The sequence below is a fragment of the Sorex araneus genome, chromosome 5, assembly GCF_027595985.1.
Source record: "Sorex araneus isolate mSorAra2 chromosome 5, mSorAra2.pri, whole genome shotgun sequence".
Classification (NCBI taxonomy): Eukaryota; Metazoa; Chordata; class Mammalia; order Eulipotyphla; family Soricidae; genus Sorex; species Sorex araneus.
The window spans coordinates 89241862-89264399 of record NC_073306.1 but is presented as its reverse complement, the minus strand read 5'-3'; the positions used below and the strand labels follow the sequence as shown (position 1 = coordinate 89264399).

Sequence of the window (22538 nt, the reverse complement as noted above, 5' to 3'; positions counted from 1 at the left end):
CAAGCCAAGAGTTGTGACAGGGAGCGTCACCTGCATGGCTGAAAGGCTAGCCTGACTTTCATAAGGTTCAGGATACGGAGGGTGTGGACCGCCCCCTCTGACCCTTTAATTTGAGTTCGCAGTCGGATCAGAGGAGAACAGAGGCAGGCAGGGCCTCAAGGAAGTTCTGGAATGACCTGCATGGACCCCTGTGCACTGCATGGGCTTCATGGAGAAATCAGAGGGGAAGAGGGAGTCCCCCCCCAAGAACATCAATGATATCTGCACCCCCCTGGGAGGTGGGGGGTGGGGGGTCACAGCCAGGACCTTGGGACTTCCTCTCTGCCCCACCCCAGCCACCATGCACGTGGCTGTTACTGAATGACAGGGTGATTTACCTGGTCAGGCGGGGATGGGAAGAGCCTTCTTCCTCTTCCTCACAGGGCTGCTCGGCTGCTGAGTCCTAGATGCTTGGACTGGCAGCCCGACGCCCCATCACGTCTTCACACTCTAGAAATAGTGGTGAGTCATTCTGGGCAGGAGGGCAGGCTGCGGGTCCCAGAGGTGAGCTCTAGAGCTGCGCCAGGCGGCCAGGGCAGCGGGGATGCCTTGTCAGGGGTGCAGAGTGGGGCTTGACAGCAGGGCTGGGCTGGGAAACCTTTGAAGAAAGGAAGCAAGATGCACAGCTCAGCAAAAGCTGGAGACCTTCTGGTGTCCTGGTGAGGGCAGGGGTGTGGAGAAATCAGCAGCAACGGGGAATTGTGGCTTTGGGTGCCAAGATTAGGGGGTCTCAACCCTTCCTTGCCATCCCCACCTTCCTTCTGATGTCACACCTGAGTCGTAGCCCCCACACCCCTCCCTCTTCTGGCCTCCTTGGGGCAGGCAGCTGCCCACCAACAGCCTTTTCTCCCAGAAAACAGGACTGGCAGGCTTGGCTGGGCCTGTCTCCTCTGGGGGAGTCCCTGGGCTGAGCGGGTTGCCCCACTGGTCCTCAGTAGCCACTAGCAGCGGCTCTATCACGTATGCCAGGTTAGGAGCTCCCCCTCGGGCCCCCCCCCACCCCATGTCTTCTCAGGGCTGGGCTTCCTTCCCGCAGGGTTGAGGGGCCGTGTGAGGGCTCCAGCAGGGTCCAGGACCAAACCGACCCTCCCGACACGCCTTTGGGGATGGGGGCTCACCTAGGAAGAACCCTCCTACCCGGAGACTGAAGTTGCCAAAGCTGGCAGCCTGGGTCCCTGGACTCATTCGCCCTCGGGGTCCCTGGGCTGCCTCCCCGAGCGGCAGGAGGCATTTGAACTGGGCAGGAGCTCCACCACCCATTTCTCCCCCAAGACAGAATCACTAGGAACGTGGAACAAACGCTCTGCCGGGCGAGCCGCGAGGCTGCGGGGCGACCGGGACACAGGAGCCCACAGGACGCGGGGGGTGGGGGGGTTCAGGACTGCCCCCCGCCGGGCCCAGTCCCGCGGCCCGGGTCAGGGGCTGGCTGCGGGGTCTGCACCCCCCCACCCCTGCGCCCAGTCTCGGGGTTCCGGCCGGGATTCCTCCCCGCGCGCCGCTTCCAGCGCCGCCTTAACCCGCTCCTGCCCGGCCCCGGGGCTCCCGCAGTGGGCGCACCGCCGAGGTTCGCGCCGGGCACTCGCGAGGCTGCCCCGAGTCTACCGGAATCCGAACTCCGGGGTGCGGTGAGGAACTCGCTGCGACCCCCGGTCCCGGCTGCCTGCCCGGCGCGGGGGTCCCGGGGGCGCGGCCACGCCGCGGGGCCCGGTGAGCAGCCGCCCCATCTCCGCACACTGCGCCGGGGGTCCCGGCCCTGCCCTGCACGCCGCCTCCCCGCGACCCCCGCGCGTTTACCCTCGCGGACCGCTCCCCGGAGCCTCCATGCCGCTGGGGGGCTGCAGGCGGCGGCGGGTGCGGGCGGCCAGCCGGGCGCCGGCTCTGCAGTCCCGCGGGCGGCGCGTACGGAGCGCCCCGGCCGCCGCCCGCCCGCAGCCGCACCGCGCCGCACCGCGCCACGCAGCGCCGCACCTGGCCCGGCTGCGAACTCGAATTAAAGGGGCCGGAGGGGGCGGCCCGAGCCGGCGCCGCGCCCCCAGCCCGCCAGCAGAGCACCCCGTGCGTTTAGCAGGCTGCGTCTGGCGTTGCGAAGCAGCGTGTCGTGGAGGGGAGGCTCCGGGGATGTTCCCCGGGGCCAGGTGGGGGCGGGGCGGGGCACGGGGGCGCCGGGCGGGGGGTGGGGGGGGAGGGCAGAAGTTGAGGAGCGCGCGGAAGGAGAGGATCGTGCCAACAGTATGAAGGAGGCACGGAGGGCAGATCAATAGCAGCTCTCCCAGGCCCGAGCAGGAACCCGGTCCCGCGGGAGAACGGTTGCCTTTATGCCCAGCCTCTCAGACTTCAATCTGTAGACCCTCCCCTGGCCGGCGCCCCCTCCTCCTGCCCGCCTCCCCGCCGCCTGCTTACCCGCCCGGCTTGGCTCTGGCAGGGGAATGCAGCAGGTGAGGGGCCGCGCGGTGGCAGAAATTTGCCACTGCCCTCGGGAGCTGCAGCAGAAACAGGCCGAACTGTAGAGCTGGCCCTGGCGACTCCCTTCCCCCAGGGGCCAGGATAGCCAAGGGCGCTCCGCGCAAAATACGGTCCCCTAGCCCCTGACTGAGCCGGCTGGCAGGGGGGCGTCCAGACTCTGGAGTGCGCCCTGGAGTGAGCAGAGGAGGAAGATTCCCTTTGTTTGGGGGAGAATGTGTGTGGGAAGGCCAGTTCGGATTGTCCCCTGGGGGACATCCCTCTCCCCCATGAGAGGCTCAGGGCCCACGTGCCGTTTCTGTTCTGGCATCCCTTGGTCACTGTTCCAGACTTGGCCCCCTTGAGCTGTCTCCAGCTAGGGAAACTGTTTCTGACTCTCCCCTCTGGGCCTGTCCTTGCCCCAGTTGCTGTGAAGGATTGTTTGGGCATGCCTAGGAGCTTCATGGGGTGGGGGGCTTTGGAAGGCAGTGTTCTAGGTGGTGTCGAGAGGTGACTATGGCTCCAAGGCCTGCTGGTTGAGGCTTGGGGCCTGGGACTGTGTGGGTCCCACACAGTACAGCCTTGGGGGTTTTGATGGACCAGATTGTGACTTAAATCCCTGCCAGCTACTAGACAGGCCAGCCAGAGATTCCTGACTCAGTGTCATCTGTCAGATGGGCTAGCTCTGGGCTAAAATGATGCTTACATTTTAGGGATACAGAGTTTAGTTCTCAGCAAACACTTCAGGAAAGATGAGGTCTCCCCTGGGTACCTCCAGGAAAGCCTTTCTAGCTCCCAACTCCTATATCTGCTCACAGGGCCCATCATCCACCCTCTCTCTGCCGTGGGGTGTCCCATATTTCATTTTCCTTGAGCTTCCTTCCAGTCCCACCTTCTTCACCAAACTCTCCTCCTTCTGTATTCTAGAACAACTTTGCCTCCACAGCCAGCAATTCTGTCTCTACTACGGGCACCCTGGGTCCTCATGTCAGTTAAACATCGAGTGCCATCTCCATGGTGCCCCATTTATATGTTACCATTGTCCACTCTTTGTTCAAACAAGCCATGGCCAGAGCCGGGCTCTAGAGGGAGAATTTGTAATCATGCTCATTGGTGATAGATCTGGCCATGAATCAGACACTGAGCTAAGCACCCCAGGGTGATACTGGGATCTTCACAGTTCCAGGAGGAGCTTCACTTGACCTCTAACATCTTCATCTTACATGGAAAAGGAGACTGAAGCCCAGTGTGGCACAGCCACCTGTCTGAGGTCACTTTCATGGTGGCGCAGGGATTTGCTTCACAGCACCCCCCCCTCCATCTTAACCATGGCTCAGGACAAATGAGCAGCCCTTCAGTTTCATTGCCCTCTTTGGCACCCCCCTTCTGATCTCTGCTGTGATGCTTGAGTGGCATATGCTAGTCTGCTTCCTCCCCTTGCAGAGATGGCTCTAAATGGGAACATACCCCCAAATAAATTAAAGGAGAGATGAGGAGAGAAGTCTGGCAGAGGCTGATGGGGAGCACCGGGCTTGGCGCCCGCCCTGAAGGTGTCCCTGGCTTCAGCAGCATCGTGGGAGGGAAGAACATGGGCCAGGTTCCGAGCTTCCACACTTACTAGTTGTGTGAATGTGAGTTATTTAAATTCCCAGAGTCTGTTTCCTAATTTGTCGAGTGGGACAGAAAGATTGCTTCCCAGGGCAGTGAGGATTAAATGAGTTACAGAGAGAAAACTGCCAGCCAGCCAAACCTAGTCCTGCTGCCGTGAGCTCACTTTCCAGCCCTAAGGCACTCACCATTTCTTAGTCTGAGTTCCCCAAATAGGGGGGCACCTGATCTCTTTCCTGGGTCAGGTTAGCCCCCTAAGACCATTTCCTTCTCCTTCAGTTTGTTGCTCTGCTTGGGGCTCGGGCCTGGCCTTCCACAGAGAAGCAGGGCGGGGGGGGGGGGGTGTCAGAGAGGTGGGGAATCTGTCCCAATGCAGAAAGCATGGGCCATGGAAAGGAGAAGGTGATAATGAAGCTCCAAGGGCGCCCTGCCAACTCAGGGAAGGTTAAAGAAGGACCATTTTCTAGTTCTTCCAATCACCTTTATTTTGGGGGTAGGTGGGCTTCACCTACCTGATCACAGGGTTTACTTATAGTTCTGGGCCTAGGGATTACTCCTGGTGGTGCTCAGGGACTCCTTTGTGGTGCCAGAGATTCAAACCCCAGTTGACTGTGTGCAAGGCAAGGGCCTTGACCCCTGTAACTATTTTTCTGTCCAATTCCAGCACCTTTTATCAACATTGGGAGTCTCCCAGAATGCCCTTCTCATTGACCCACCCCAAGGGCCGATTCTCATTCCTTACAGGATTGTGACCTTCCACCTTCCCCACCCCGCCCATACCCGCCTGCAGGGGGCAGTGCTGCGCGGCGGCAGGAAGGGCAGCCTGGGAGCTGGCTGACAGCTTTCCAAAGGTCCTTTCATTTAATCCCTGTAACCGCTCAGTGGGAAAGATGCCATTCTCCCTCTGTGACAGATGAAGACACGGAAGCTCCTCGAGGACAAGCCGCTGTCCAGGGAGATTTAGTGGTAAGTGGTGATTCTGGGACCGTGCTCAAGTCTGATTCGACAAATCTCCACTCCAGCCTGCTACCTGCTTCCTCTGCTTGCTGAGCGCCAGGCCTCTGGGCTTGATTCCTGCACTTAGGAACGTGGATTTCATCCAGTGAAATTTGCAGCTTCTTGGCAGATTCACAGAGCCTGTGGAGGGGGCCTGGACCCATAGAAGTTGGTGCTGTTGGTGATGGACTCAAGGTTGTGAACATACTTGGAGAAGCAGAGTGTCATCAGTGCAGAAGAGTCTGCTGTTCTTGTCATGGCCGGTGCTGATCTCCTCAGTGTGCCCTGCCTGTATGTCTTCTGGCTGCGCTTTCACTAGAATTAGAATGAGCTTCATCCTGGTCTTCTTACCTCAAGACTGCCTCCTACATGAAGACATCTGGGATTAACTCCAGCTACCTCCAAGGGACTCCTGTGTGGAGGGTCTGGGCCCCAGCACTTGCCTTGGATTTGTTGCAGAACCTTGCATGGTTCTGCAAATCTTGGCCAAATCAAGAGTATGTAAGGGAATGGCTCATGGCAGTGACCCCCTCTCATGGTTTGGAGCCCCCAGTTGGGCTTCATGGGTGCATGTCCCACCACCTTCACTGACCTCCCAAAGCACAATTGTGCCATATCAGAGTCTAGCCACGGGTGCCTGCTGGGGCACATACGGTGACTCAGCTCCTCAACTGCATGTTCTGATTGTGTGACTGTTGTGCCAATCCTTTGAAGGGTGCTCCTCCAGTGATGCCAGCGCTCAGCACACAGTGCTCTCAGCATTGCCCCCACGGCCTCTCTGGACTCCCCTATTAGGGAAAGTGGGGGAAGTTCATGAGGAGTGATGGCTGGGCCTCCTGTGGTTTTCGTTGCCCGAGGAGGCTGGTCCATGAGCAGGAGGGCTGTGACCCCCCCCCCAGTGTTATGGCATTTGGGGGACGCTGGACTCTCACAGGCCATGGTGGTGGGGGCAAGGCCATTGGGGTTGGGGAGGTGACTCTGAATGCTGCAGTCTCTCTTATGGCTGTCAGGGGACACTCTGTGCTATGTGGCAGGTGCCACAAGACCACCCCATGCATAGGATGTAGCCTGAACAGCTCAGTGCCCAGAGCCCACCTGCCCAGTGGGGGAAAAGGAAGCAAAGTTTGCTCCATCTAGCTCTGGGCCTGTCCACAGCTGTGGCCCTAGCGGTCCCCTGCCCATGTCTGGTTCCCCCTCACCCTCTCTTTAGCAGGGAAGAGGCCACTTTCACTCAACTCTCTCAGCCCAGACCTGGGCATTCTCAGCTCTCTGTTCCTCCTCACCTGTCCTGACAACTCCCCACATCTGTCACTTGCTTGCCCCTTGCATATACTTGCTCCTTTCCTGTTCCCTCTTCCTCCTCTGTCCCTTGCTTCTCCCAGGCGTGTCTGGGTCCAGACCTCTGTGCCCATTTATGATCCCCTTTCTCCCTGTCAGTTCCCTCTTCCTCCCCACGAATGGGATCCTAAGGCCCAAAGCCCCTCCTGGCATTTCCCTCCCCACTCTACCTGCTTCCTCACAGCTCTCCTGAGTCCAGGGTCTCTTGCCACCTAGTGTTCACCCTTTCCTTGTTCCCCTCGCAGAAGTCTGTCCTCACAGCCCCTGAGATGCCTGGGAGTGGGCAGCCTGGTGCCCTGGCTGCTTCCTGCCCTCCCTGTGACCCCAAGAGGGAGGTTTTCTGGGGTCTCTGATTTCATTGTGAACTGGAAGGGCCAATGCCTGTTGAGGGCACTGAGAGCCAGGTCTGGGGTGCTCATCTGAGGACTGGCTCAGGAGACACATAGCTGCTGGACAGTCTGCTTGCTGTTGCCTGGGCTAATGGCACCACCCAATGCTCCTTCCCTCATTTTAATCCCATGCCATATCCCTGTGAGTCTTCTAGAACCTTCTCTCTTGTCCCAACCCCACTTCAAGCCTTTCTGCTACCTGGAACATGGGTCCATCACCCTAAGATCCTTGAGAGGCAGGGTGGGTGCAGGTTTTCTGCTAGATGGAGCATGTCCTGAGAGCACAGGTGCCTCTTTCTCTGACCTGCACCTGTGTCTGGTCCCCACCAGCACAGAGCAACACCCCCACAGTGTTAGTGAACCTGTGAACATCATCCGACAGTGCCGGCAGCTCCCTCTGCCTCTCAACTCTGAGACTTGACATCCCTGGGTGGCACTGCTTCTGTTTCTGGAAACCCTGCAGTGCCCAGGGCCATGTAGGGTGCTGCAGCAGACCAAGAAAGTGGGGTTGTGCCCTGCTAGCATGTGCCCTGCCTGCTCATCCCCTGAAAAACAGAATGAGTCACATCCTGGTTGCCTTCTTACCTAAAAGCTGCCTCCTACAGGAAGTCTCCTGGGATCAGCTCCAGAACAGGCACAGCTAGTCCTGAGCTAGCTCAGGCAGCCCCTCACCGCAGTGATGAGCAGAGGGTAAGGATGACTGTGGTGGGGTCCCCTCTCTGCTTCACGGATTAGGTCATATGCTGCAACTGGCACAGCTGGGCAAGACCATGGCAGGGCTCTGGCCCAGAACACAGGCATTTAACCTCTCTATGTTCCTGAGTTGGGTGTCTGGAAGCCTGGGGCGGAGCTTTGCTCTTGTCTGCTCATCCTTCCACGCTTTAAGCCCTCCAGGCCTTGGACTGACTTGGGCTCCTGAAGCTCCTTCAGGACCCAAGGCGCGTTGCCTCCCGCCATGGACAGAGCTTGGACAGAGTTTGGACAGAGTTTGGACTTTGGACAAAGCTTCTTGTTCGTTTGTTTGTGTTTGGTGCTGAGAAACTCAGTTTCCTGCACACAAGGAGCGACTCTTTCGCCCTGGACAGGGCTACATTTGGCCTGATTTTGTTGCTGGAATCATCCTCCCTGAAGCCTGATCTACAGAGTCTTACTCTCCCTGGGGAGGCCAGAAAGCAGAGTGTCCCCACTCCCCCAGCTCTAAAGCCCCCATTCCTTCCTCTCCCCCACCCTCGCCCCACCTCCTGCCCCTCAGAGACCAGTACTCAACAGAGTTTAAGATACAGACCAAGAGTTCTAACTTGTGAAAACATTATTTTCAAAACATGTTTGGGAGTAGGAGCCACACCCAGCAGTGCTCTGTGGTTACTCCTGGCTCTGGATTCAGGAATTTTTTCCTGGAAGTGCTTGGGGGACTCCTATATGGGATGCCTGGGATTGAACTTGGGTCAGTCGTGTGCAAGGAGAGCACCCTACCTACTGTACTATCGCTCTGGCCCCAAATTCCAACTTTTGTCCCAAATCTTTTAATTCATGGGGCATGAGACTCGATATCACCCTCTTATCTGCTGAAATCGTTTGAGTATTAAAAGTGCCTCATGTACAGGGTCCCCAGGGGCAGCCTTGGACCTCAGTTGGCCAGAGGTGGGGACCTGTTAGTGGAGTGAATGTGGGACTCAGGTGTTAGACCCCAGTGTCTTCTTCCCCTGCACCTACACTCCCCTGCCCCCCTTTGCATTTGGAGAAAGCTGGAGAAGGAGAACAGAGCAACAGAGACACGACTTGCCAGCACAGAAAGGCTAACGACCTGGCCGTTCTAGGCCCAGCTCTGCAACCCAGTGATATAGGGCATGTGACCTTGGGAAGGTCATTCTCCCTCTTTGGGCCTCAGTTTTCTCACCTGAAAAAATGTAGAATCTGTACCCCCCTCTACCACCCCCATTTTCCATGATGATTTTTTTCACCTTCACAGGGGATAAGCTATGGGTGGTCTCACATTGGCCGAGGAGCCCCTGGCACTTGTCAGCTTCTATGTTTCTGGGTCCCCACTGAGATTTTCACAGCAGGATATGCAGAGCCCAGGGGGAGTGTGACCTCCTCAAGGTCACGGGGCCCTAAAAGGGGTGGGGGAGCTGGGATTGAAGTCCAGCCTCTTGGATCCCCCAGTCAGCCCTCCCTCTCCGTCACCCCTCCACCCCCCATCTCACTGTTGAAAAGGGAAGAGAGGAATTTCAGAGCTGCCAAATCACTCTGAAAATGAATTCTATAAAATTTCAAACAGTGCAAACCTGATGCTCAATGCATCTTAATGATGTTCTCGGAATGCAAGGAGGGTCATTACAAGGGGATCTTGGGAAGGCTTTTATTCGGAGGCCTACAGAGAGAAGACGGATTGACACCACAGTGAGAGGGTTCAGTGAGATGCAAAGTGGCATCTGGGACTCTGCAGGGCATTCCACAGACTCAGGGGCCCAGGGAGACTCTGAAGAATGAGGAGGGGGTAGGGGTCTCTCTGCCCCGTGCTCTGCAGCTGTGACCTTCCCCAGGGTGCTGGGGGAGGTAAAACCAGGAGAATGAAGCACGGATGGAAGGGAAAGACGCGAGAGCCAAGATGTGTTTGATGACTGGAACAGGACCTGGTCTGTAGATAGAGGTAGCAGGGTCTGGGGTCCTGCGTGATGAGGCTACAATGACCTGTCTTGGGAGAAAGGGAGAGACAGAATAGAGGAGGTCAGAGGTCATGGGAAGGCAATGAGGAGATGGGCCGGGGTCTTGGGGCACTTAATTGGGACACTTAATTGGAGAGTCAGTGAGGGGGACTGGGTGGACGCCCCCTCCTTGCACACTCCCAACAGAGTCTTTGGAAGCGGTTTTGTCCCCTGAAATTCCAGGCTCATTCAACAGTGCCACCTAGAGGTCAACTGGGAGAACTGCAGGGAGGTGTCCAGGGAAAGTGCTGCCCAGGGGGGTGGGGGGGCAGCCCACCCCAAAAGGCCTTAGGGATGTGGTACAGTACTTCTTGGGACCCTCTGGGCCTAGACAAAGACTTTTTAAAATCGGGATCCTGCATTCCCTAGAGAAGGTCTCTGCACTCTGAGCCCCAGCATCCTCAGGACTGTCAGGGGGTCCAGCTTTTAGGGGTCTCCTTGTCCAGATGTGGACTCAAACAGAAAGAGATGTTTGCAGCCTGGCCCCAGGCATGCTTCTCATGGGAGATGAGGGACTGGGTCTGCAGCTGCCGACTGGCCCTTGACCATGGTCATAGTCATGGTGGCAGGTCTGGTGGCTGAAATGGACGTTATTTCCTTCCCTGATGGCCCTTGGGAAGTTCACTAACTGTCCTGCCCGAGAAAGGGGGCTCATGGGTAGACAGCCAAGAAGGTGTCCTGAATATGCAGAGGCATGCAGCGGGCCCTTAAACGAGGACCAGAGTGACTCTACCACACAGGCAACTGTGACCAGGGAAACTTCTGAACATGAGCTCTTACCCCGCTACAAAGACATAAGATGAGAGGCTTGTGGGTGAAGTCCTAAAGCCAGTGATCTCACTTGCCCATCACTGGCAAGAAAGAGGTTTGGTGGCAGGTGGAGCTGAACCAAGAGTCTGATTCAGTGGTTAGAACCCCGGATCCAGGTGCTCAGGGCATGGACACTCGGAGTCTGGCACATTCTTGGAGCCAAGCCAGCCCACCACAGCCTCTTGCTGGAGGGTGGGGTGGAGTTGTCAACATGTGACTGTAATCCAAAGCAGGTGTACAGGCTTAGCTCTCAGTCAAGCAGAAGAGTGCTGGAGAAAAGGGAGCTGGTTCATTGCGTGTGTGTGTGTGTGTGTGTGTGTGTGTGTGTGTGTGTGATAGAGAGAGAGAGAGAGAGACAGAGACAGAGACAGAGACAGAGAGAGAACAGCAGGTGGAGTTGGGTTTGAGTCAAGGGGTTTAGGCACTTGTCTTGCATGCTCTGGTTAACTCCTGGGTACTTCATATGGTTCCCAGCCCCACCAGAAGTAAGCTCTGAGTACTGCTGGGTGTGGTCCAATCACTGCACCCCCCATTAAAAAAAAGCAAATAAAGAAAATAAAAGGCCTCATAACGAATGGGGTGGCCTGGAATAGAAGTCTCTTTCTGGAGAATGTTCAAAGACCCCCAAAGGAAAGGGCTGTTGAGCTAAGGGCCTGGCTTTCTGTACAGGAAAACTACATTCCCACCTTCTTGTTCACCTACTCAATCCCTGCCCCAAGGCTCTTAAGAAAGAGCAAATCCAGCATCTATACCTTCAGCTGTATATCTTGTTCAGCTGCTTCTATCACCACTGTGAGACCCCCCATCCTCCTCAATAATGAACATCCCATCTGTCACCATTGTCTGAATCCTGCCCTCATGATGATGGTACACATGTAAGTGGGGGAAGGGGGAGATTTTGTTTCTTGCTGGCTTGCCAGTTCCTGGAGTACAGGGACAGTGCTCAGTACATGTTTGTGAAATAGCCCTTCAGGAAAGAGCACAGGAAGGAAGGAAGGACTGGATCAAGGCAGGCTGGGGCCCCTCTGCCCCAGGACCCCGAGTGCACAGTCCTCCGGGAGGGATGGAGCAAAGTTTGAGGGGGTGGATGGCCAGGGAAGGTCAGGCTGAGGGGTCTGCTTTGTGTGGTCCAGAAAGGAGAGGGAACTGTGAGGGGTTCCTTGAAGACAGGGAAGCAGTAGGGTTTGCAGCGTGCAGTTCCAGGGAGATGCAAGCAGCATGTAAGGAGGAGGAGGATGAATAATTCCTTCTCTTATTCTCTTATTCATCAGGAGGTGCTTCTCTTATTCTCTTATTCATCAGGAGGTGCTTCTCTTATTCTCTTATTCATCAGGAGGTGCTTCTGATGGGGCCTGATGGGGCAGAGAGGAGGCAGCCATGAGACCTGAAAGCAGAATCCCGACAGAGAGTCACCCAGGGCCCAGAGAGAGCACACACAGTCAGACCTGGGACTAGCAAGGAGCTTGGGGGGCCAGTGTAATGGCTGCTCTGGCACAAGACAGCATGCCCCCTTCACCAAGTAAACAGCAATGCTGGCTTGGGGCTCAGGGAGATGGACCTGGGAGGGAGGTGGTACATGGGGAGCATGTGGATAGCTGAAAAGTAGGTGGACATCTCTACAGACACATACTGGAAAGGAAGGAAGAGGAGGGGGAGAGCTGTGGGGCGAGGGGCCTAAGAGTCAGGACCCCAACACAAGGCCCTGCCCTTACTTCGGTTGGTCCCTTGTCCTCTCCCAATGCCCTGCAGACCCTGGATCAGAGCTGGACCAATAGCAGGGGCTGCAACTCAACACAAGAAGACAGAGAGGTGACATCTGACTGCAGAATCCTTCCTGGAAGTCTCATGGGTTCTAAGCTCACTCATTTCTGCTCTCCCCCTGGTCTGCATGGAAGCCTGGACTGTGGCCTAGGAATGTGAACCGGGATCTGGGTGTGGTCCCCAGGGAGGTGCCCCCCCAGGAGGGTGTGGGCAGGGCTGGCCAGGTGGGATAATCTGAGCTGAGCAAGGATCAGGGGGTGGGGCAGCACGGGGCTGGCCCGTCTCTACAGGGCCTCATGTGTGTGTGTGTGTGTGGGGGGTGAGTTCTCAACTGTCCCAGGAGCTTGGCCACTGGTGACCATGTGGTGGAGACACTAGGACTCACAGCCACAGAACGAGGGTCCTGTCTGCCATGATGGGGTTCACAGCATCCTTGTCCCTCCACCCAGAGAGCAAACTGATCACTTGTGCTAAAATATTATCTTTCCTCTTTCGGCTTCTTACCTGGGGAGCCAGAATCCCAGCTGCTGGCTGCAGACACAGACCAGGGACATCCAGACACCCATGGGTTCCCATCACTCTGGGTGTGCTGCCCACTGGGGACCTTGAAGTGGCCTCTTCGGAGAAGGACCAGGTGGGGCATGATAAGCCGATGGAGGTACTGGACCAACACTGGCAGAGGGCCTTGGGCACTTTGGTGGTGGAGACAGCAAAACCACATGCTATTTCAAACTTTGAGTCAACTATAATACTGAAAAAACTTCAAGTTTACTGAAGGGGTGGGGTGGTAGGTAGGAGGGGACCTTGGGACCTGGGTGCAGGAAAGCTGACACTGGTGGTGGGTGTTGAGTTGGAACATTGTACGCTTGAAAATCTGTTATTTGTTCTTTCTGTTTTGATTTTTGGCAGTGCTTCCTCCTGGCTCTGTGCTCAGGGGGGACCCTCCTGGCAGTGCTCAGGAGACCATATGTAGTGCTGGGGATTTGAACCTGGAACCGTTGCAAGCCAGGCAAGTGCTTTACCCACTGTGTTATCTCTCTGCCTCCGGAAAATCTATTATTAACAGTATTGCAAATCACGGTGACTGACTAAGCATTTGAGAAAACCGAAGGAGTGCGGCTTCCCCAGCACTGCTTAAGTAGCAGTGATGAGTCTGTAGGCAGCTCATACTTGGTGCGCCCAAAAGGGAATTCTCATCCCTGCACCCCCTGCCCTCTCACACTCTCTCAAGACTGTAAGTGATACCACCCCCAACTCATTGTCTGAGTGTGAAACTGTATTATTTTGAGTCTGCTGGCTCAGCTCCTCAGGAAGCAAGCCCCGCCCTGGTGAGCTGCCTCTCACAGGACCACCCAAGGGATCTCCTTGCCCTGACCCAGGCCCAGTAATAACCAGGATGATTTAGGGTTGTTAATTCATTTATGTTTTAAGCGAACTATCTCAAGATACACAGTTACAAAGTTGTTCATTATTGTGTTTGAGTCATACAATGTTCCAATACCCGTTTCTTCACCAGTGTACATTTCCCACCACCAATGTCCCCAGTTTCCCTCCTCCAGCCTGCCTCTATTGCAGGCACTTTTCTCCTCTCTCTCTTTTCTTTTGGGCATTATGGCTTGCAATACAGATACTGAAATAACCCGGATGATTTTTAAAAGTCTGCAGATGAGGTGGGTCATACTTTTATCCTAAACCTGAGGTTGTCCAAGCCCATAGTGCTGAAGCTGGTACTTCCCTGGCTCTGCACCATCTGTGCCCTGGAAACCTTTCTGACCTCATTTCCAGCACCGCCCACACTCATTCTGCCAGGCCAGCTGCCTCCCGGCGGGGCCTCAAACCCGGCCGGTGGGTCCCTGCGGCAGATCTCTGCCCTGACCACCCCGCACCCCTTCCTGGGAGAACTTTCTTCCTCACATTCTCCTGACTTGCTTCTTCCTTTTTAGGGTCTGTGCTCGCTGGGGCTTGCTTGGAGACGCCTGGGATAACGGAATGAATGTGTGATACAGCCTGTTTAAAACCCTGACCCAGGCACGGAGGCAGCACTTAACAACCAGCCGGGAACTATAGCTTAATAGCTTGACTTAAGCTCTCTGGGTGCCTCCTCGCTGGGAGATCTCCCGCTCCAGGCGCCTGGACCTAGCAGAGGGGGAACCCGCCGCAGAGAAGGGCCAGGAGCAGGCTGCGGCCACCAGAGGGCCCAGACACTGCGGCAGCGGCTGCGGCAGCGCCTCCACCCGCCGCCCTGGGCGCCAGGCGCGGGCGGCTACGCAGTGAAGGCGCATCCTCCCAGCTCTGAACCCGCATCGCCTCATCCGCCTGCTGCAGAGGCCCCAAGGCTTTTTACCAAAGGGCCAGGTGAGGGCCCCCTGGGAGGTTGAGAGGTTTCGGTGGCATCTCCTGCTTCTGGCTGAGCTGCAGGAGACCAGCACTTCCAGACACCTGGGGACAGTAATCCCTCCCCCACTCTAGATACAGAACCCAGGAATGGACCTTTGGGAAGCTCCCTTCTGCCTAGCAAAGCACCCAAGCACCTTTCCTCGCCTCCTCCGACCCCTCAGGGCAGCATGAGCTCCGGTGAAAAACAGACTGCTTTTTAAATGCCATTTTTCTTATTTTTCACAGCAATTTTATTATTATTTTTTTGAAGTTAAGTCATCGTGAGATTCAAATTACAAAGTTGTTCACGATTTGGTTTAGGTCATACAATGTTCCAACACTCCTCCCTTCACCAGTTTACATTTCCCACTACCAATGTCCTCAGTTCTCCACCCTCCCCCCTCCCTCCACACCCCCAATCTGCCCTACAACAGGCACTTTTCTTCTCTCTCTTGTGCTTTCTCTTTGGGGCATTATGATTTGCAATAAGGTACTGAAAGGTTATCATATTTGTCCCTTTTATCTATTCTCAGCACTCAATTTTTGTTCAGAGTGATCATTTCCACTATCATTGTTGTAGTGGCCCCTTCTCTACCCTAACTGCCCTCTCCCTCATCTTGTGGCAAGCTTCCAACTGTGGGCCAGTTCTCCTGCCCTTGGGTAATAGGTGAATAGACTATGGCAGGTGTGAGTTGTGTGGCTTTCTGGAGAGTGAATATGTATATGTGTATGTGTGTGTGTTGGGCGGGGGAGAGACAGACAGAGAGACAGAGACTTGAGCAGAGTTGTCACCAGGTCAAACTTAACCTCTCTGGTTTCTGCCAGCTCCAACCTCACGCACCTGTCCCTTCATCCCTTCACCCCTCCAGCCTACAGGGCATCTCAGGCACTAACTCAGTTTTGCAGCCTGACAATTAGTTCTAGAGGCTTCTCAGAGGTTCCCTCACCATTTCTGGGCACACCCAGCAGCCAGTGTGGAACTCAGGGCTCAGCACCTTGACCCTGTCCCAAGTCTTACTTATGTAGAGTCCATCTTCCTGGTATCTTGAGCAAACTTTGTCCCCTGAGTGCAGTACCCCCACATCTTCTCAGTGGCTCAGAAAGGCTGCTCAGGCAGCAGCAGGCTGGGTGGGTTGTGGAATGAGTGAGGGGGTGATTGCAGACTTAGTCCGCAGAGAGTCTGAGCAGAGGCTGTAGCTGCAGAGGTGACACAGAAATCTGGATACCTGGAGTAGGGGTGGTCAGTCCGCTGGACACATCCTTCCCACCCTCTACACGATTGGCTTTGGGGTCTTTCCAAATTCCATTTGCTAAGAGCCTCTCCCCACAACCTTAGCTGCTGTAATATGTGAGATCATTTGTCTGCAAAACATATTTACTGTGTAGTGATGAGAGTCTCTTGGCGGGAGCAGGTGAACACTGCAAAGGGTCAGCGTTTTCTGATTTGCATGCGAAGCTTCAGGCTGCCCCAGCAAAGGGAGAAACTTCAACCTGAGCAAGACCTGACCATGTGATTTGCCACCTGCATGGCTTTGTCACCAGTGAAGGTGTGGCTTTCCAAAACAAAATTCATGAAAGCCCCTCAGTTGCACCACTGGGATACTGTCTCCAGGATTTCTCAGGGTGGCCACCAGCTCTGGCCAGGAAATTGTTTTGTTATGTGAAGTCCCACATCTTAGAACCCTGTTCTTTGTTGAGTGAATAAGGATACATCAGCTTAATATGTATATGCATATATTTTATATATGTATATGTATATATATTACAAGTTTGCATCAAAAGTGCATGAGTAGGCCCTCTCAGGCAGCACATTTCCTAACCCCAATAAAATGCAGGTATAGCTGGAACATAAACTAATAAGTACAGTAGAATAATAATGCCATGGAAAACAATGGTGTGAGGGTTTTACAGCTGTGCTAGAAGGGAGAGGCAAATTCTCTCATCCAAAAATAACATTAAACTGGACAACCTTGTCCAAAATAATCATGGAGGACTCTAGAGATTGGTCAGATAGAAAACACCTTGACTCACGTTTATTCATGAAAAAATAAAATGGCTGAACAGAACAAGTGGGGTGGTTCTGAGGTGCACTTGCTCCACGCCTAGCCAGGCTGGCTCTGAAATCTAGGAGTTTAGTCTGCAGGGGGCTCTCTTGATCTGTAGAGGATGAAAGCCCCCTGTTCAGCAAGTTTTTCAGTAAAAGCAGAAGGCTTAATAGCAAATAGCAAAGACCACAGTCCTGCTTGATTTGTTTCAGTGCAGGCTGGGGAGGGCACCAGAACCAGGGAGTGCCTTGATGTTGAACAGAAAACAACCAGAAGGGAGCCACGGATGGACTCTATTCCCTCCGTACTTCTCCGACCAACTGGGAAGGGTAAAAGCCATTGTTGTTGACAATTGTAGTAAAATATGTACTCACTATGCAGAGACAAAATCTGACAGAACATGTTAAAGATCTATATGTTAGAACTATGAAACATCACAGGCAGAATCAAAGACCTAGATAAATAGAGCAATATACTAAGGTTGGTACATTTCTTAGCAATATACTAAGCAATATTCTAAGGTTGGAAAGCTCAGTGTTGTTAAGATGGAATCTCTCCCTCAATCTCTCTCTACACTCAATACAATCACAAATCAAAATCCCAAAATAATTTTAAGTAGAAATTGACAAATTTATTCAAATGGGAACACAAAGGACAGAGGATACTCAGAATAACTCTGAGAAAGAAGAACAAAGGGTTAAAGCCACCTGATCCCAAAATTTTATAGTGTTCCAGTAATCATGACAGAGTAGGAGTGATGTCAGGATAGACAAATAGATCAATTGATTAGAAAAGAAAGTCCAGAAATTGGCTCACATATATCTGTACTCTTTTGCAAAGGCAATTCATGGTAGCAATGATAGTCTTGTCAACTAGTAGTATTGGAACAATTGTATAATTATGTCCATATGCAAGAACATTCCCTAATACATTAAATAGAAATAATAAAAAATTAGTCATACCACAGAAACCAATAAGATTCAAAAGATCATCAGAGACTGCTTTGAAGATCTATATGCCACAAAACAAGAGAACCTAAAAGAAATGGATGAATTCCTTGATTCCTATAATCTCCCAAGACTGAACAAAGAAGACTTGGAATACCTGAATAGACCCATTAATATTAAGTAAATTGAAACTGTAATCAAAAATCTCCCCAAAAACAAAAGCCCAGGTCCAGATGGATTCACTGGCAAATTCTTCCAAACATTTAAAGAAGACCTGTTGCCAGTTCTATTCAAGCTTTTCCAGGAAATTGAAAAAATGAAGACAAGGTCGGCAAAACCCTCCATGATATTGAAGATAAAGGTATCTTCAAAGATGACATGCAACTGGCCAACCAATTGGAAACAGAGATAAACGGGACTATATTAAACTAAAAAGCTTCTGCACCGCAAAATATACAGTGACCAGAATACAAAGACAATCAACAGAATGGGAAAGGATATTTATCCAATACCCATCAGATAAGGGGTTGATATCAAGGATATATAAAGCACTGGTGGAACTCTACAAGAAGAAAACACCCAACCCCATCAGAAAATGGGGTGAAGAAATGAACAGAAACTTTTCCAAGGAAGAGATACGAATGGCCAAAAGGCACATGAAAAAGTGCTCTACATCACTAATCATCAGGGAGATGCAGATCAAAACAACCATGAGATACCACCTCACACCACAGAGAATGGCACACATCCAAAAGAACAAAAGCAACCACTGTTGGAGAGGATGTGGGGAGAAAGGAACCCTTCTACACTGCTGGTGGGAATGCCGACTGGTTCAGCCCTTTTGGAAAACAATATGGACGCTTCTCAAAAAATTAGAAATTGAGCTCCCATTTGACCCAGCAATACCACTGCTGGGAATATATCCCAGAGAAGAAAAAAGTACAGTCGAAATGACATCTGCACTTATATGTTCATCGCAGCACTATTTACAATAGCCAGAATCTTGAAAAAACCCGAGTGCCCTAGAACAGATGACTGGTTGAAGAAGCTTTGGTACATCTACACAATGGAATACTATGCAGCTGTTAGAAAAAATGAGGTCATGAACTTTGCATATATGTGGATCAGCATGGAAAGTATCATGCTAAGTGAAATGAGTCAGAAAGAGAGAGACAGACATAGAAAGATTGCACTCATCTGTGGTATATAGAATAACAGAGTAGGAGTCTAACACCCAAAAATAGTAGAAATAAGTACCAGGAGGTTGACTCCATGGCTTGGAAGCTGGCCTCACATTCTGGCGAGAGGGCAACTCAGATAGAGAAGGGAACATCAAGTAAAATGTGGTTGGAGGCCAAGTAGGGGGAGGGTGATGCGTGCTGAATATAGACTAGAGCCTGAACACAATGGCCACTCAACACCTTTATTGCAAACCACAACACCTAATTAGAGAGAACAAAAGGGAATACCCTGCCACAGTGGCAGGGTGGGGTGGGGGGGGAGATGCTGGGTTTATTTGTGGTGGAGAATGGGCACTGCTGAAGGGATGGGTTCTTGAACTTTGTATGAGGGAAACATGAGCACAAAAATGTATAAATCTGTAACTGTACCCTCACGTTGACTCACTAATTAAAAATAAACTATTAAAAAAAAAAGAAAAGGAAAAGATCCAAAGTGGGTAGATCCAAAGTGAGAGAAAATATTTGCAAATCTCATATGTAAAAATGGGCTTATATACCAAACATACAATTTCTAAGACTCAATAAAAGAGAAGAAAAAGAGTCCAACTTATAAAATGGGCAAAACACTTAAAACAGTCACAGCTTGTTTCACTGCATTTCACTTCATCATGCTTCACAGATGTTATGCTTTTACAAATGGAGTGTTTATGGAAACCTATCATAGAATAAGTCTGTCGCTGCTATTGTCCCAGCAGCGGGAGTTCACTTCATGATTCTTTCTCACATTTTGGAAATTATTGCATTAGTTCAAACCTCATTATGATCTGCACAGTTAAGGTGTTCTGTGATCTTTTATATTACTCTTGCAATTGTTTGGGGGAACCATAAACTGTGCCCAGATGGCAGATTTCATTGGAATATACATGTGTCTTGACCACTGTCTGGTATTTCCCACATCTTTCTTTCTTGCCTCAGGTCTTCTTATCCTCTGAGATATGACAATATTAAAATTAGGCCAGTGAATAGCCTTATGATGATCTTTAAATATTAAAGTGAAAGACCCTACTTTAATCTAAAGCAAGGTATGATTAGCATAGGGAGGAAGGCATGTGTAATATCTCCAAGGTGTTTTTGTGTTATAAACCTGTTGTTTCTATTTAAACAAAAGCATTAACAATGGGGCTGGAGCGATAGCACAGTGGGTAGGGTGTTTGCCTTGCATGAGACCGACCTGGGTTCCATTCCCAGCATCCCATATGGTCCCCCAGCACCGCCAGGAGTAATTCCTGAGTGCAGAGCCAAGAGTAACCCCTGTGCACTGCTGGGTGTGACCCAAAAAGAAAAAAAGCATGAACAAGAGTTAGAGATGGACATCTCCCTAAGTAACAAGCACAAATGACTACTAAGCACACAAGCAGATACTTGACACCTTTAATCATCAGAACATGCAAATGAAAGGCACATTCAAAGGTCGAGGGTATGAGTCAGTGACGGATCACCTGTCTTCTTCAATATGTCGAGTACTGGGTTCAGTCCTCAGGAGAGTCTCTTGCCCGAACGCCTGGCTCTCTTCCCCGGGGCCCCTCGGAGGGGATGGACTCCAGCTTCCCTCCCTGCCCTGAGCAGAGCTCCCAGCGGCCGAAGACCACTGGAACCTAGCCATTGTCATGCTCAAGGCCCCTCTCCACACATTTGGACAAGCCTCACGCATGAAGGTATCGGCAGAGGAACCCAGGTGTGTGTAATCCCATCAACGGCCAACATCCAGAGACTTAAAAGCAAGCTCCCAGAAGCTTATATCTTATAACCTACTTCTACCCTCTGGGAGAAACTAGCAAGCTGCTAAGAGTTTCCTGCCCACATGGGACAGCCTGGCAAGCTTCCCACGGTGTATTTGTATTCATATGCTAAAGCCAGTAACAAGCTGGATCTCATTCCCCTGACCCTGAAAGAGCCTCCAATGTGGCATTGGCATCGCTGGGAAGGCCGAGTGGAGAGAGGCTTCTAAAATCTCAGGGATAGGACGGATGGAGATGTTACTGAGCCCGCTCGAGAAATCCATGATCAATGGGGTTTCATGATTCGTGATTGTGATTAGGACAATACAAAGATGTCATTTTCCCTCACTTAATAATTCAACAAAAATTCAGAAGTTGAACCATATGCTTGGTTTTTTGGGCTCTGAAGAAACAGTCACTCTTATCCATATAGTTTGTGGGATTGTTCCTCAACTGCCATGGAGGGAAATTTGGCAATTGTTTTCAAAGTTATAAGTGCATTGATCATTTGACCCAGCAATCCCATTTTAAGGAGTTTCTCCAATGTACATGCTGTAATATATAAAACTAACATAGAAACTAGATCATTCATTGTAGAATGATCTGTAATTACTAATGACTGCACAGGTTTCCATTACTAGGAGGCTGGTAAAATACATGACTGGATGATCAATCATGGAATACAATGCTGCTGCATAAAAGATCAAGGGGAGCTGGGGGTGCTCAGCAGCAAAAACACCTGCCTGGCAAGTGGAAGCCAGGAATTTGACACCGCAACCCCAACCCCAGAGCTCACTATGCTAAGCCCTGCCTCTTGACTCTGCTCAGGGAGTGCAAATTTTAGCACATGGCATGGCAACAGAAGTGTAAGACTCTTAGTGAGTCCCACAACTAGGTTTGAGAATACCTAGGCCGGGAAAGTGAATGCTTCCTCACTAAATATGTAGGTTTAGTCATCACAGATCAACAAATGGGAGAGAAATGGGGGAGGCAGTGAGCAGTGTCTTTATGTTTTGATATAGACACTCCCCTACAAACCTCTTAGGACTGGGGAGATGGTATAGCTTACATCACATGAACTTCTGAGCATTTTCCATGTGGCTCTGGTGGCCCCCGGCATTGCAGGCCCTGAGCAGCAATGCCCCCTCTGGCTTCCTGCCCAATATTATCCTGATAGGCTAAGTACTGTCAGGAGGGGCCCTTGACCTCCCAGCACTACCTGGGGAGCCTTCTCCCCGAAACCCAGCATCCAAACCTCTGTGCATACACAATAAGTAAGCAAAGCAAAACCCAAAATAAAAACAGCCATGTTTAGACTGCTAACTTTGGAGTACAAAAGTCAGAGGTGTTAAATATAGATATTTGCATATTTATATATGCACAAGGAAGTTCTGGAAGGAAGTGGAAGAGTGTGGTGGCTGCAGCTAATAATTGGGGTTATCTGGGGGATCCCGCAGGGAGAGAGACTTGCTCAGAGAGATCTGCCTCTGGCTCTATTACCTTTATTTGGGATCTGTGTGAAAAGTACTGCTCAAAACCACAGCTAAACCTACTGTTTTAAACAGGGGCCACTCCCAGCTATGCTTAGGGCCATGTGGTGGTAGCAGTTGAGCTCAGGGACATTCACCCATTAGTTAGGTGAGTGCTCTTCCACTGAGCTCTCTCCCAACCCTGAGCAGAAAACTTAGTTTTATCTATCTTTCTATCTATCTATCTATCTATCTATCTATCTATCTATCTATCTATCTATCTATCTATCTATCTATCTATCTATTTTTGTTATTGAATCACCATGAAGTGCAGTTACTTACTGTACCATGAGGTACAGTGAGGTACAGACTTACAAAGTTTCGTGCTTGCGTTTCAGTCATACAATGATCGAGTGCCCATCCCTCCACCTGTGCCCATTTTCCACCACTAAGGGTCCCAGTATCCTTCCCACCACCCCATCCCGTACCCCCACCCTGCCCTGCCTCTGTGGCAGGGCATTCCTTTTTGCTCTCTCTCCTTTTGGGTATTGTGTTTGCAATAGAGATATTAAGTGACCATCATGTTTGGTCTATAGTCTACTTTCAGCGTGCGTCTCCCATCCTGAGTGGGTCCTCCTAGCACCCTTTACTTGGTGA

At 51.9% G+C, this 22538-nt stretch overlaps 2 protein-coding genes across 8 annotated transcripts in view; both read right to left on the bottom strand.

Moving 5' to 3' along the window:
- KCNA2 (potassium voltage-gated channel subfamily A member 2) overlaps positions 1 to 2561 on the bottom strand; it is a 40267-nt gene extending 37706 nt beyond the window's left edge. Inside the window, exons 1-2 of one of the 5 annotated variants that reach the window (XM_055139804.1) lie at positions 2440 to 2561; positions 378 to 637 (exon numbers count right to left, since the gene is read on the bottom strand). The gene's annotated coding sequence lies outside the window, so the exon portion shown is untranslated. Of the gene's footprint in view, positions 1 to 377; positions 638 to 1157; positions 1457 to 1833; positions 2016 to 2439 lie in introns of those variants that run through there. The other 4 variants (XM_055139805.1, XM_055139806.1, XM_055139802.1 and 1 more) reach the window with 4 other exon arrangements.
- An 8929-nt stretch (positions 2562 to 11490) lies between these two features.
- Positions 11491 to 22538, bottom strand: part of KCNA3 (potassium voltage-gated channel subfamily A member 3) — an 81555-nt gene continuing 70507 nt past the window's right edge. The window contains exons 2-3 of one of the 3 annotated variants that reach the window (XM_055138525.1): positions 12590 to 12777; positions 11491 to 11708 (exon numbers count right to left, since the gene is read on the bottom strand). The gene's annotated coding sequence lies outside the window, so the exon portion shown is untranslated. Of the gene's footprint in view, positions 11709 to 12589; positions 12778 to 22538 lie in introns of those variants that run through there. The other 2 variants (XM_055138526.1, XM_055138527.1) reach the window with 2 other exon arrangements.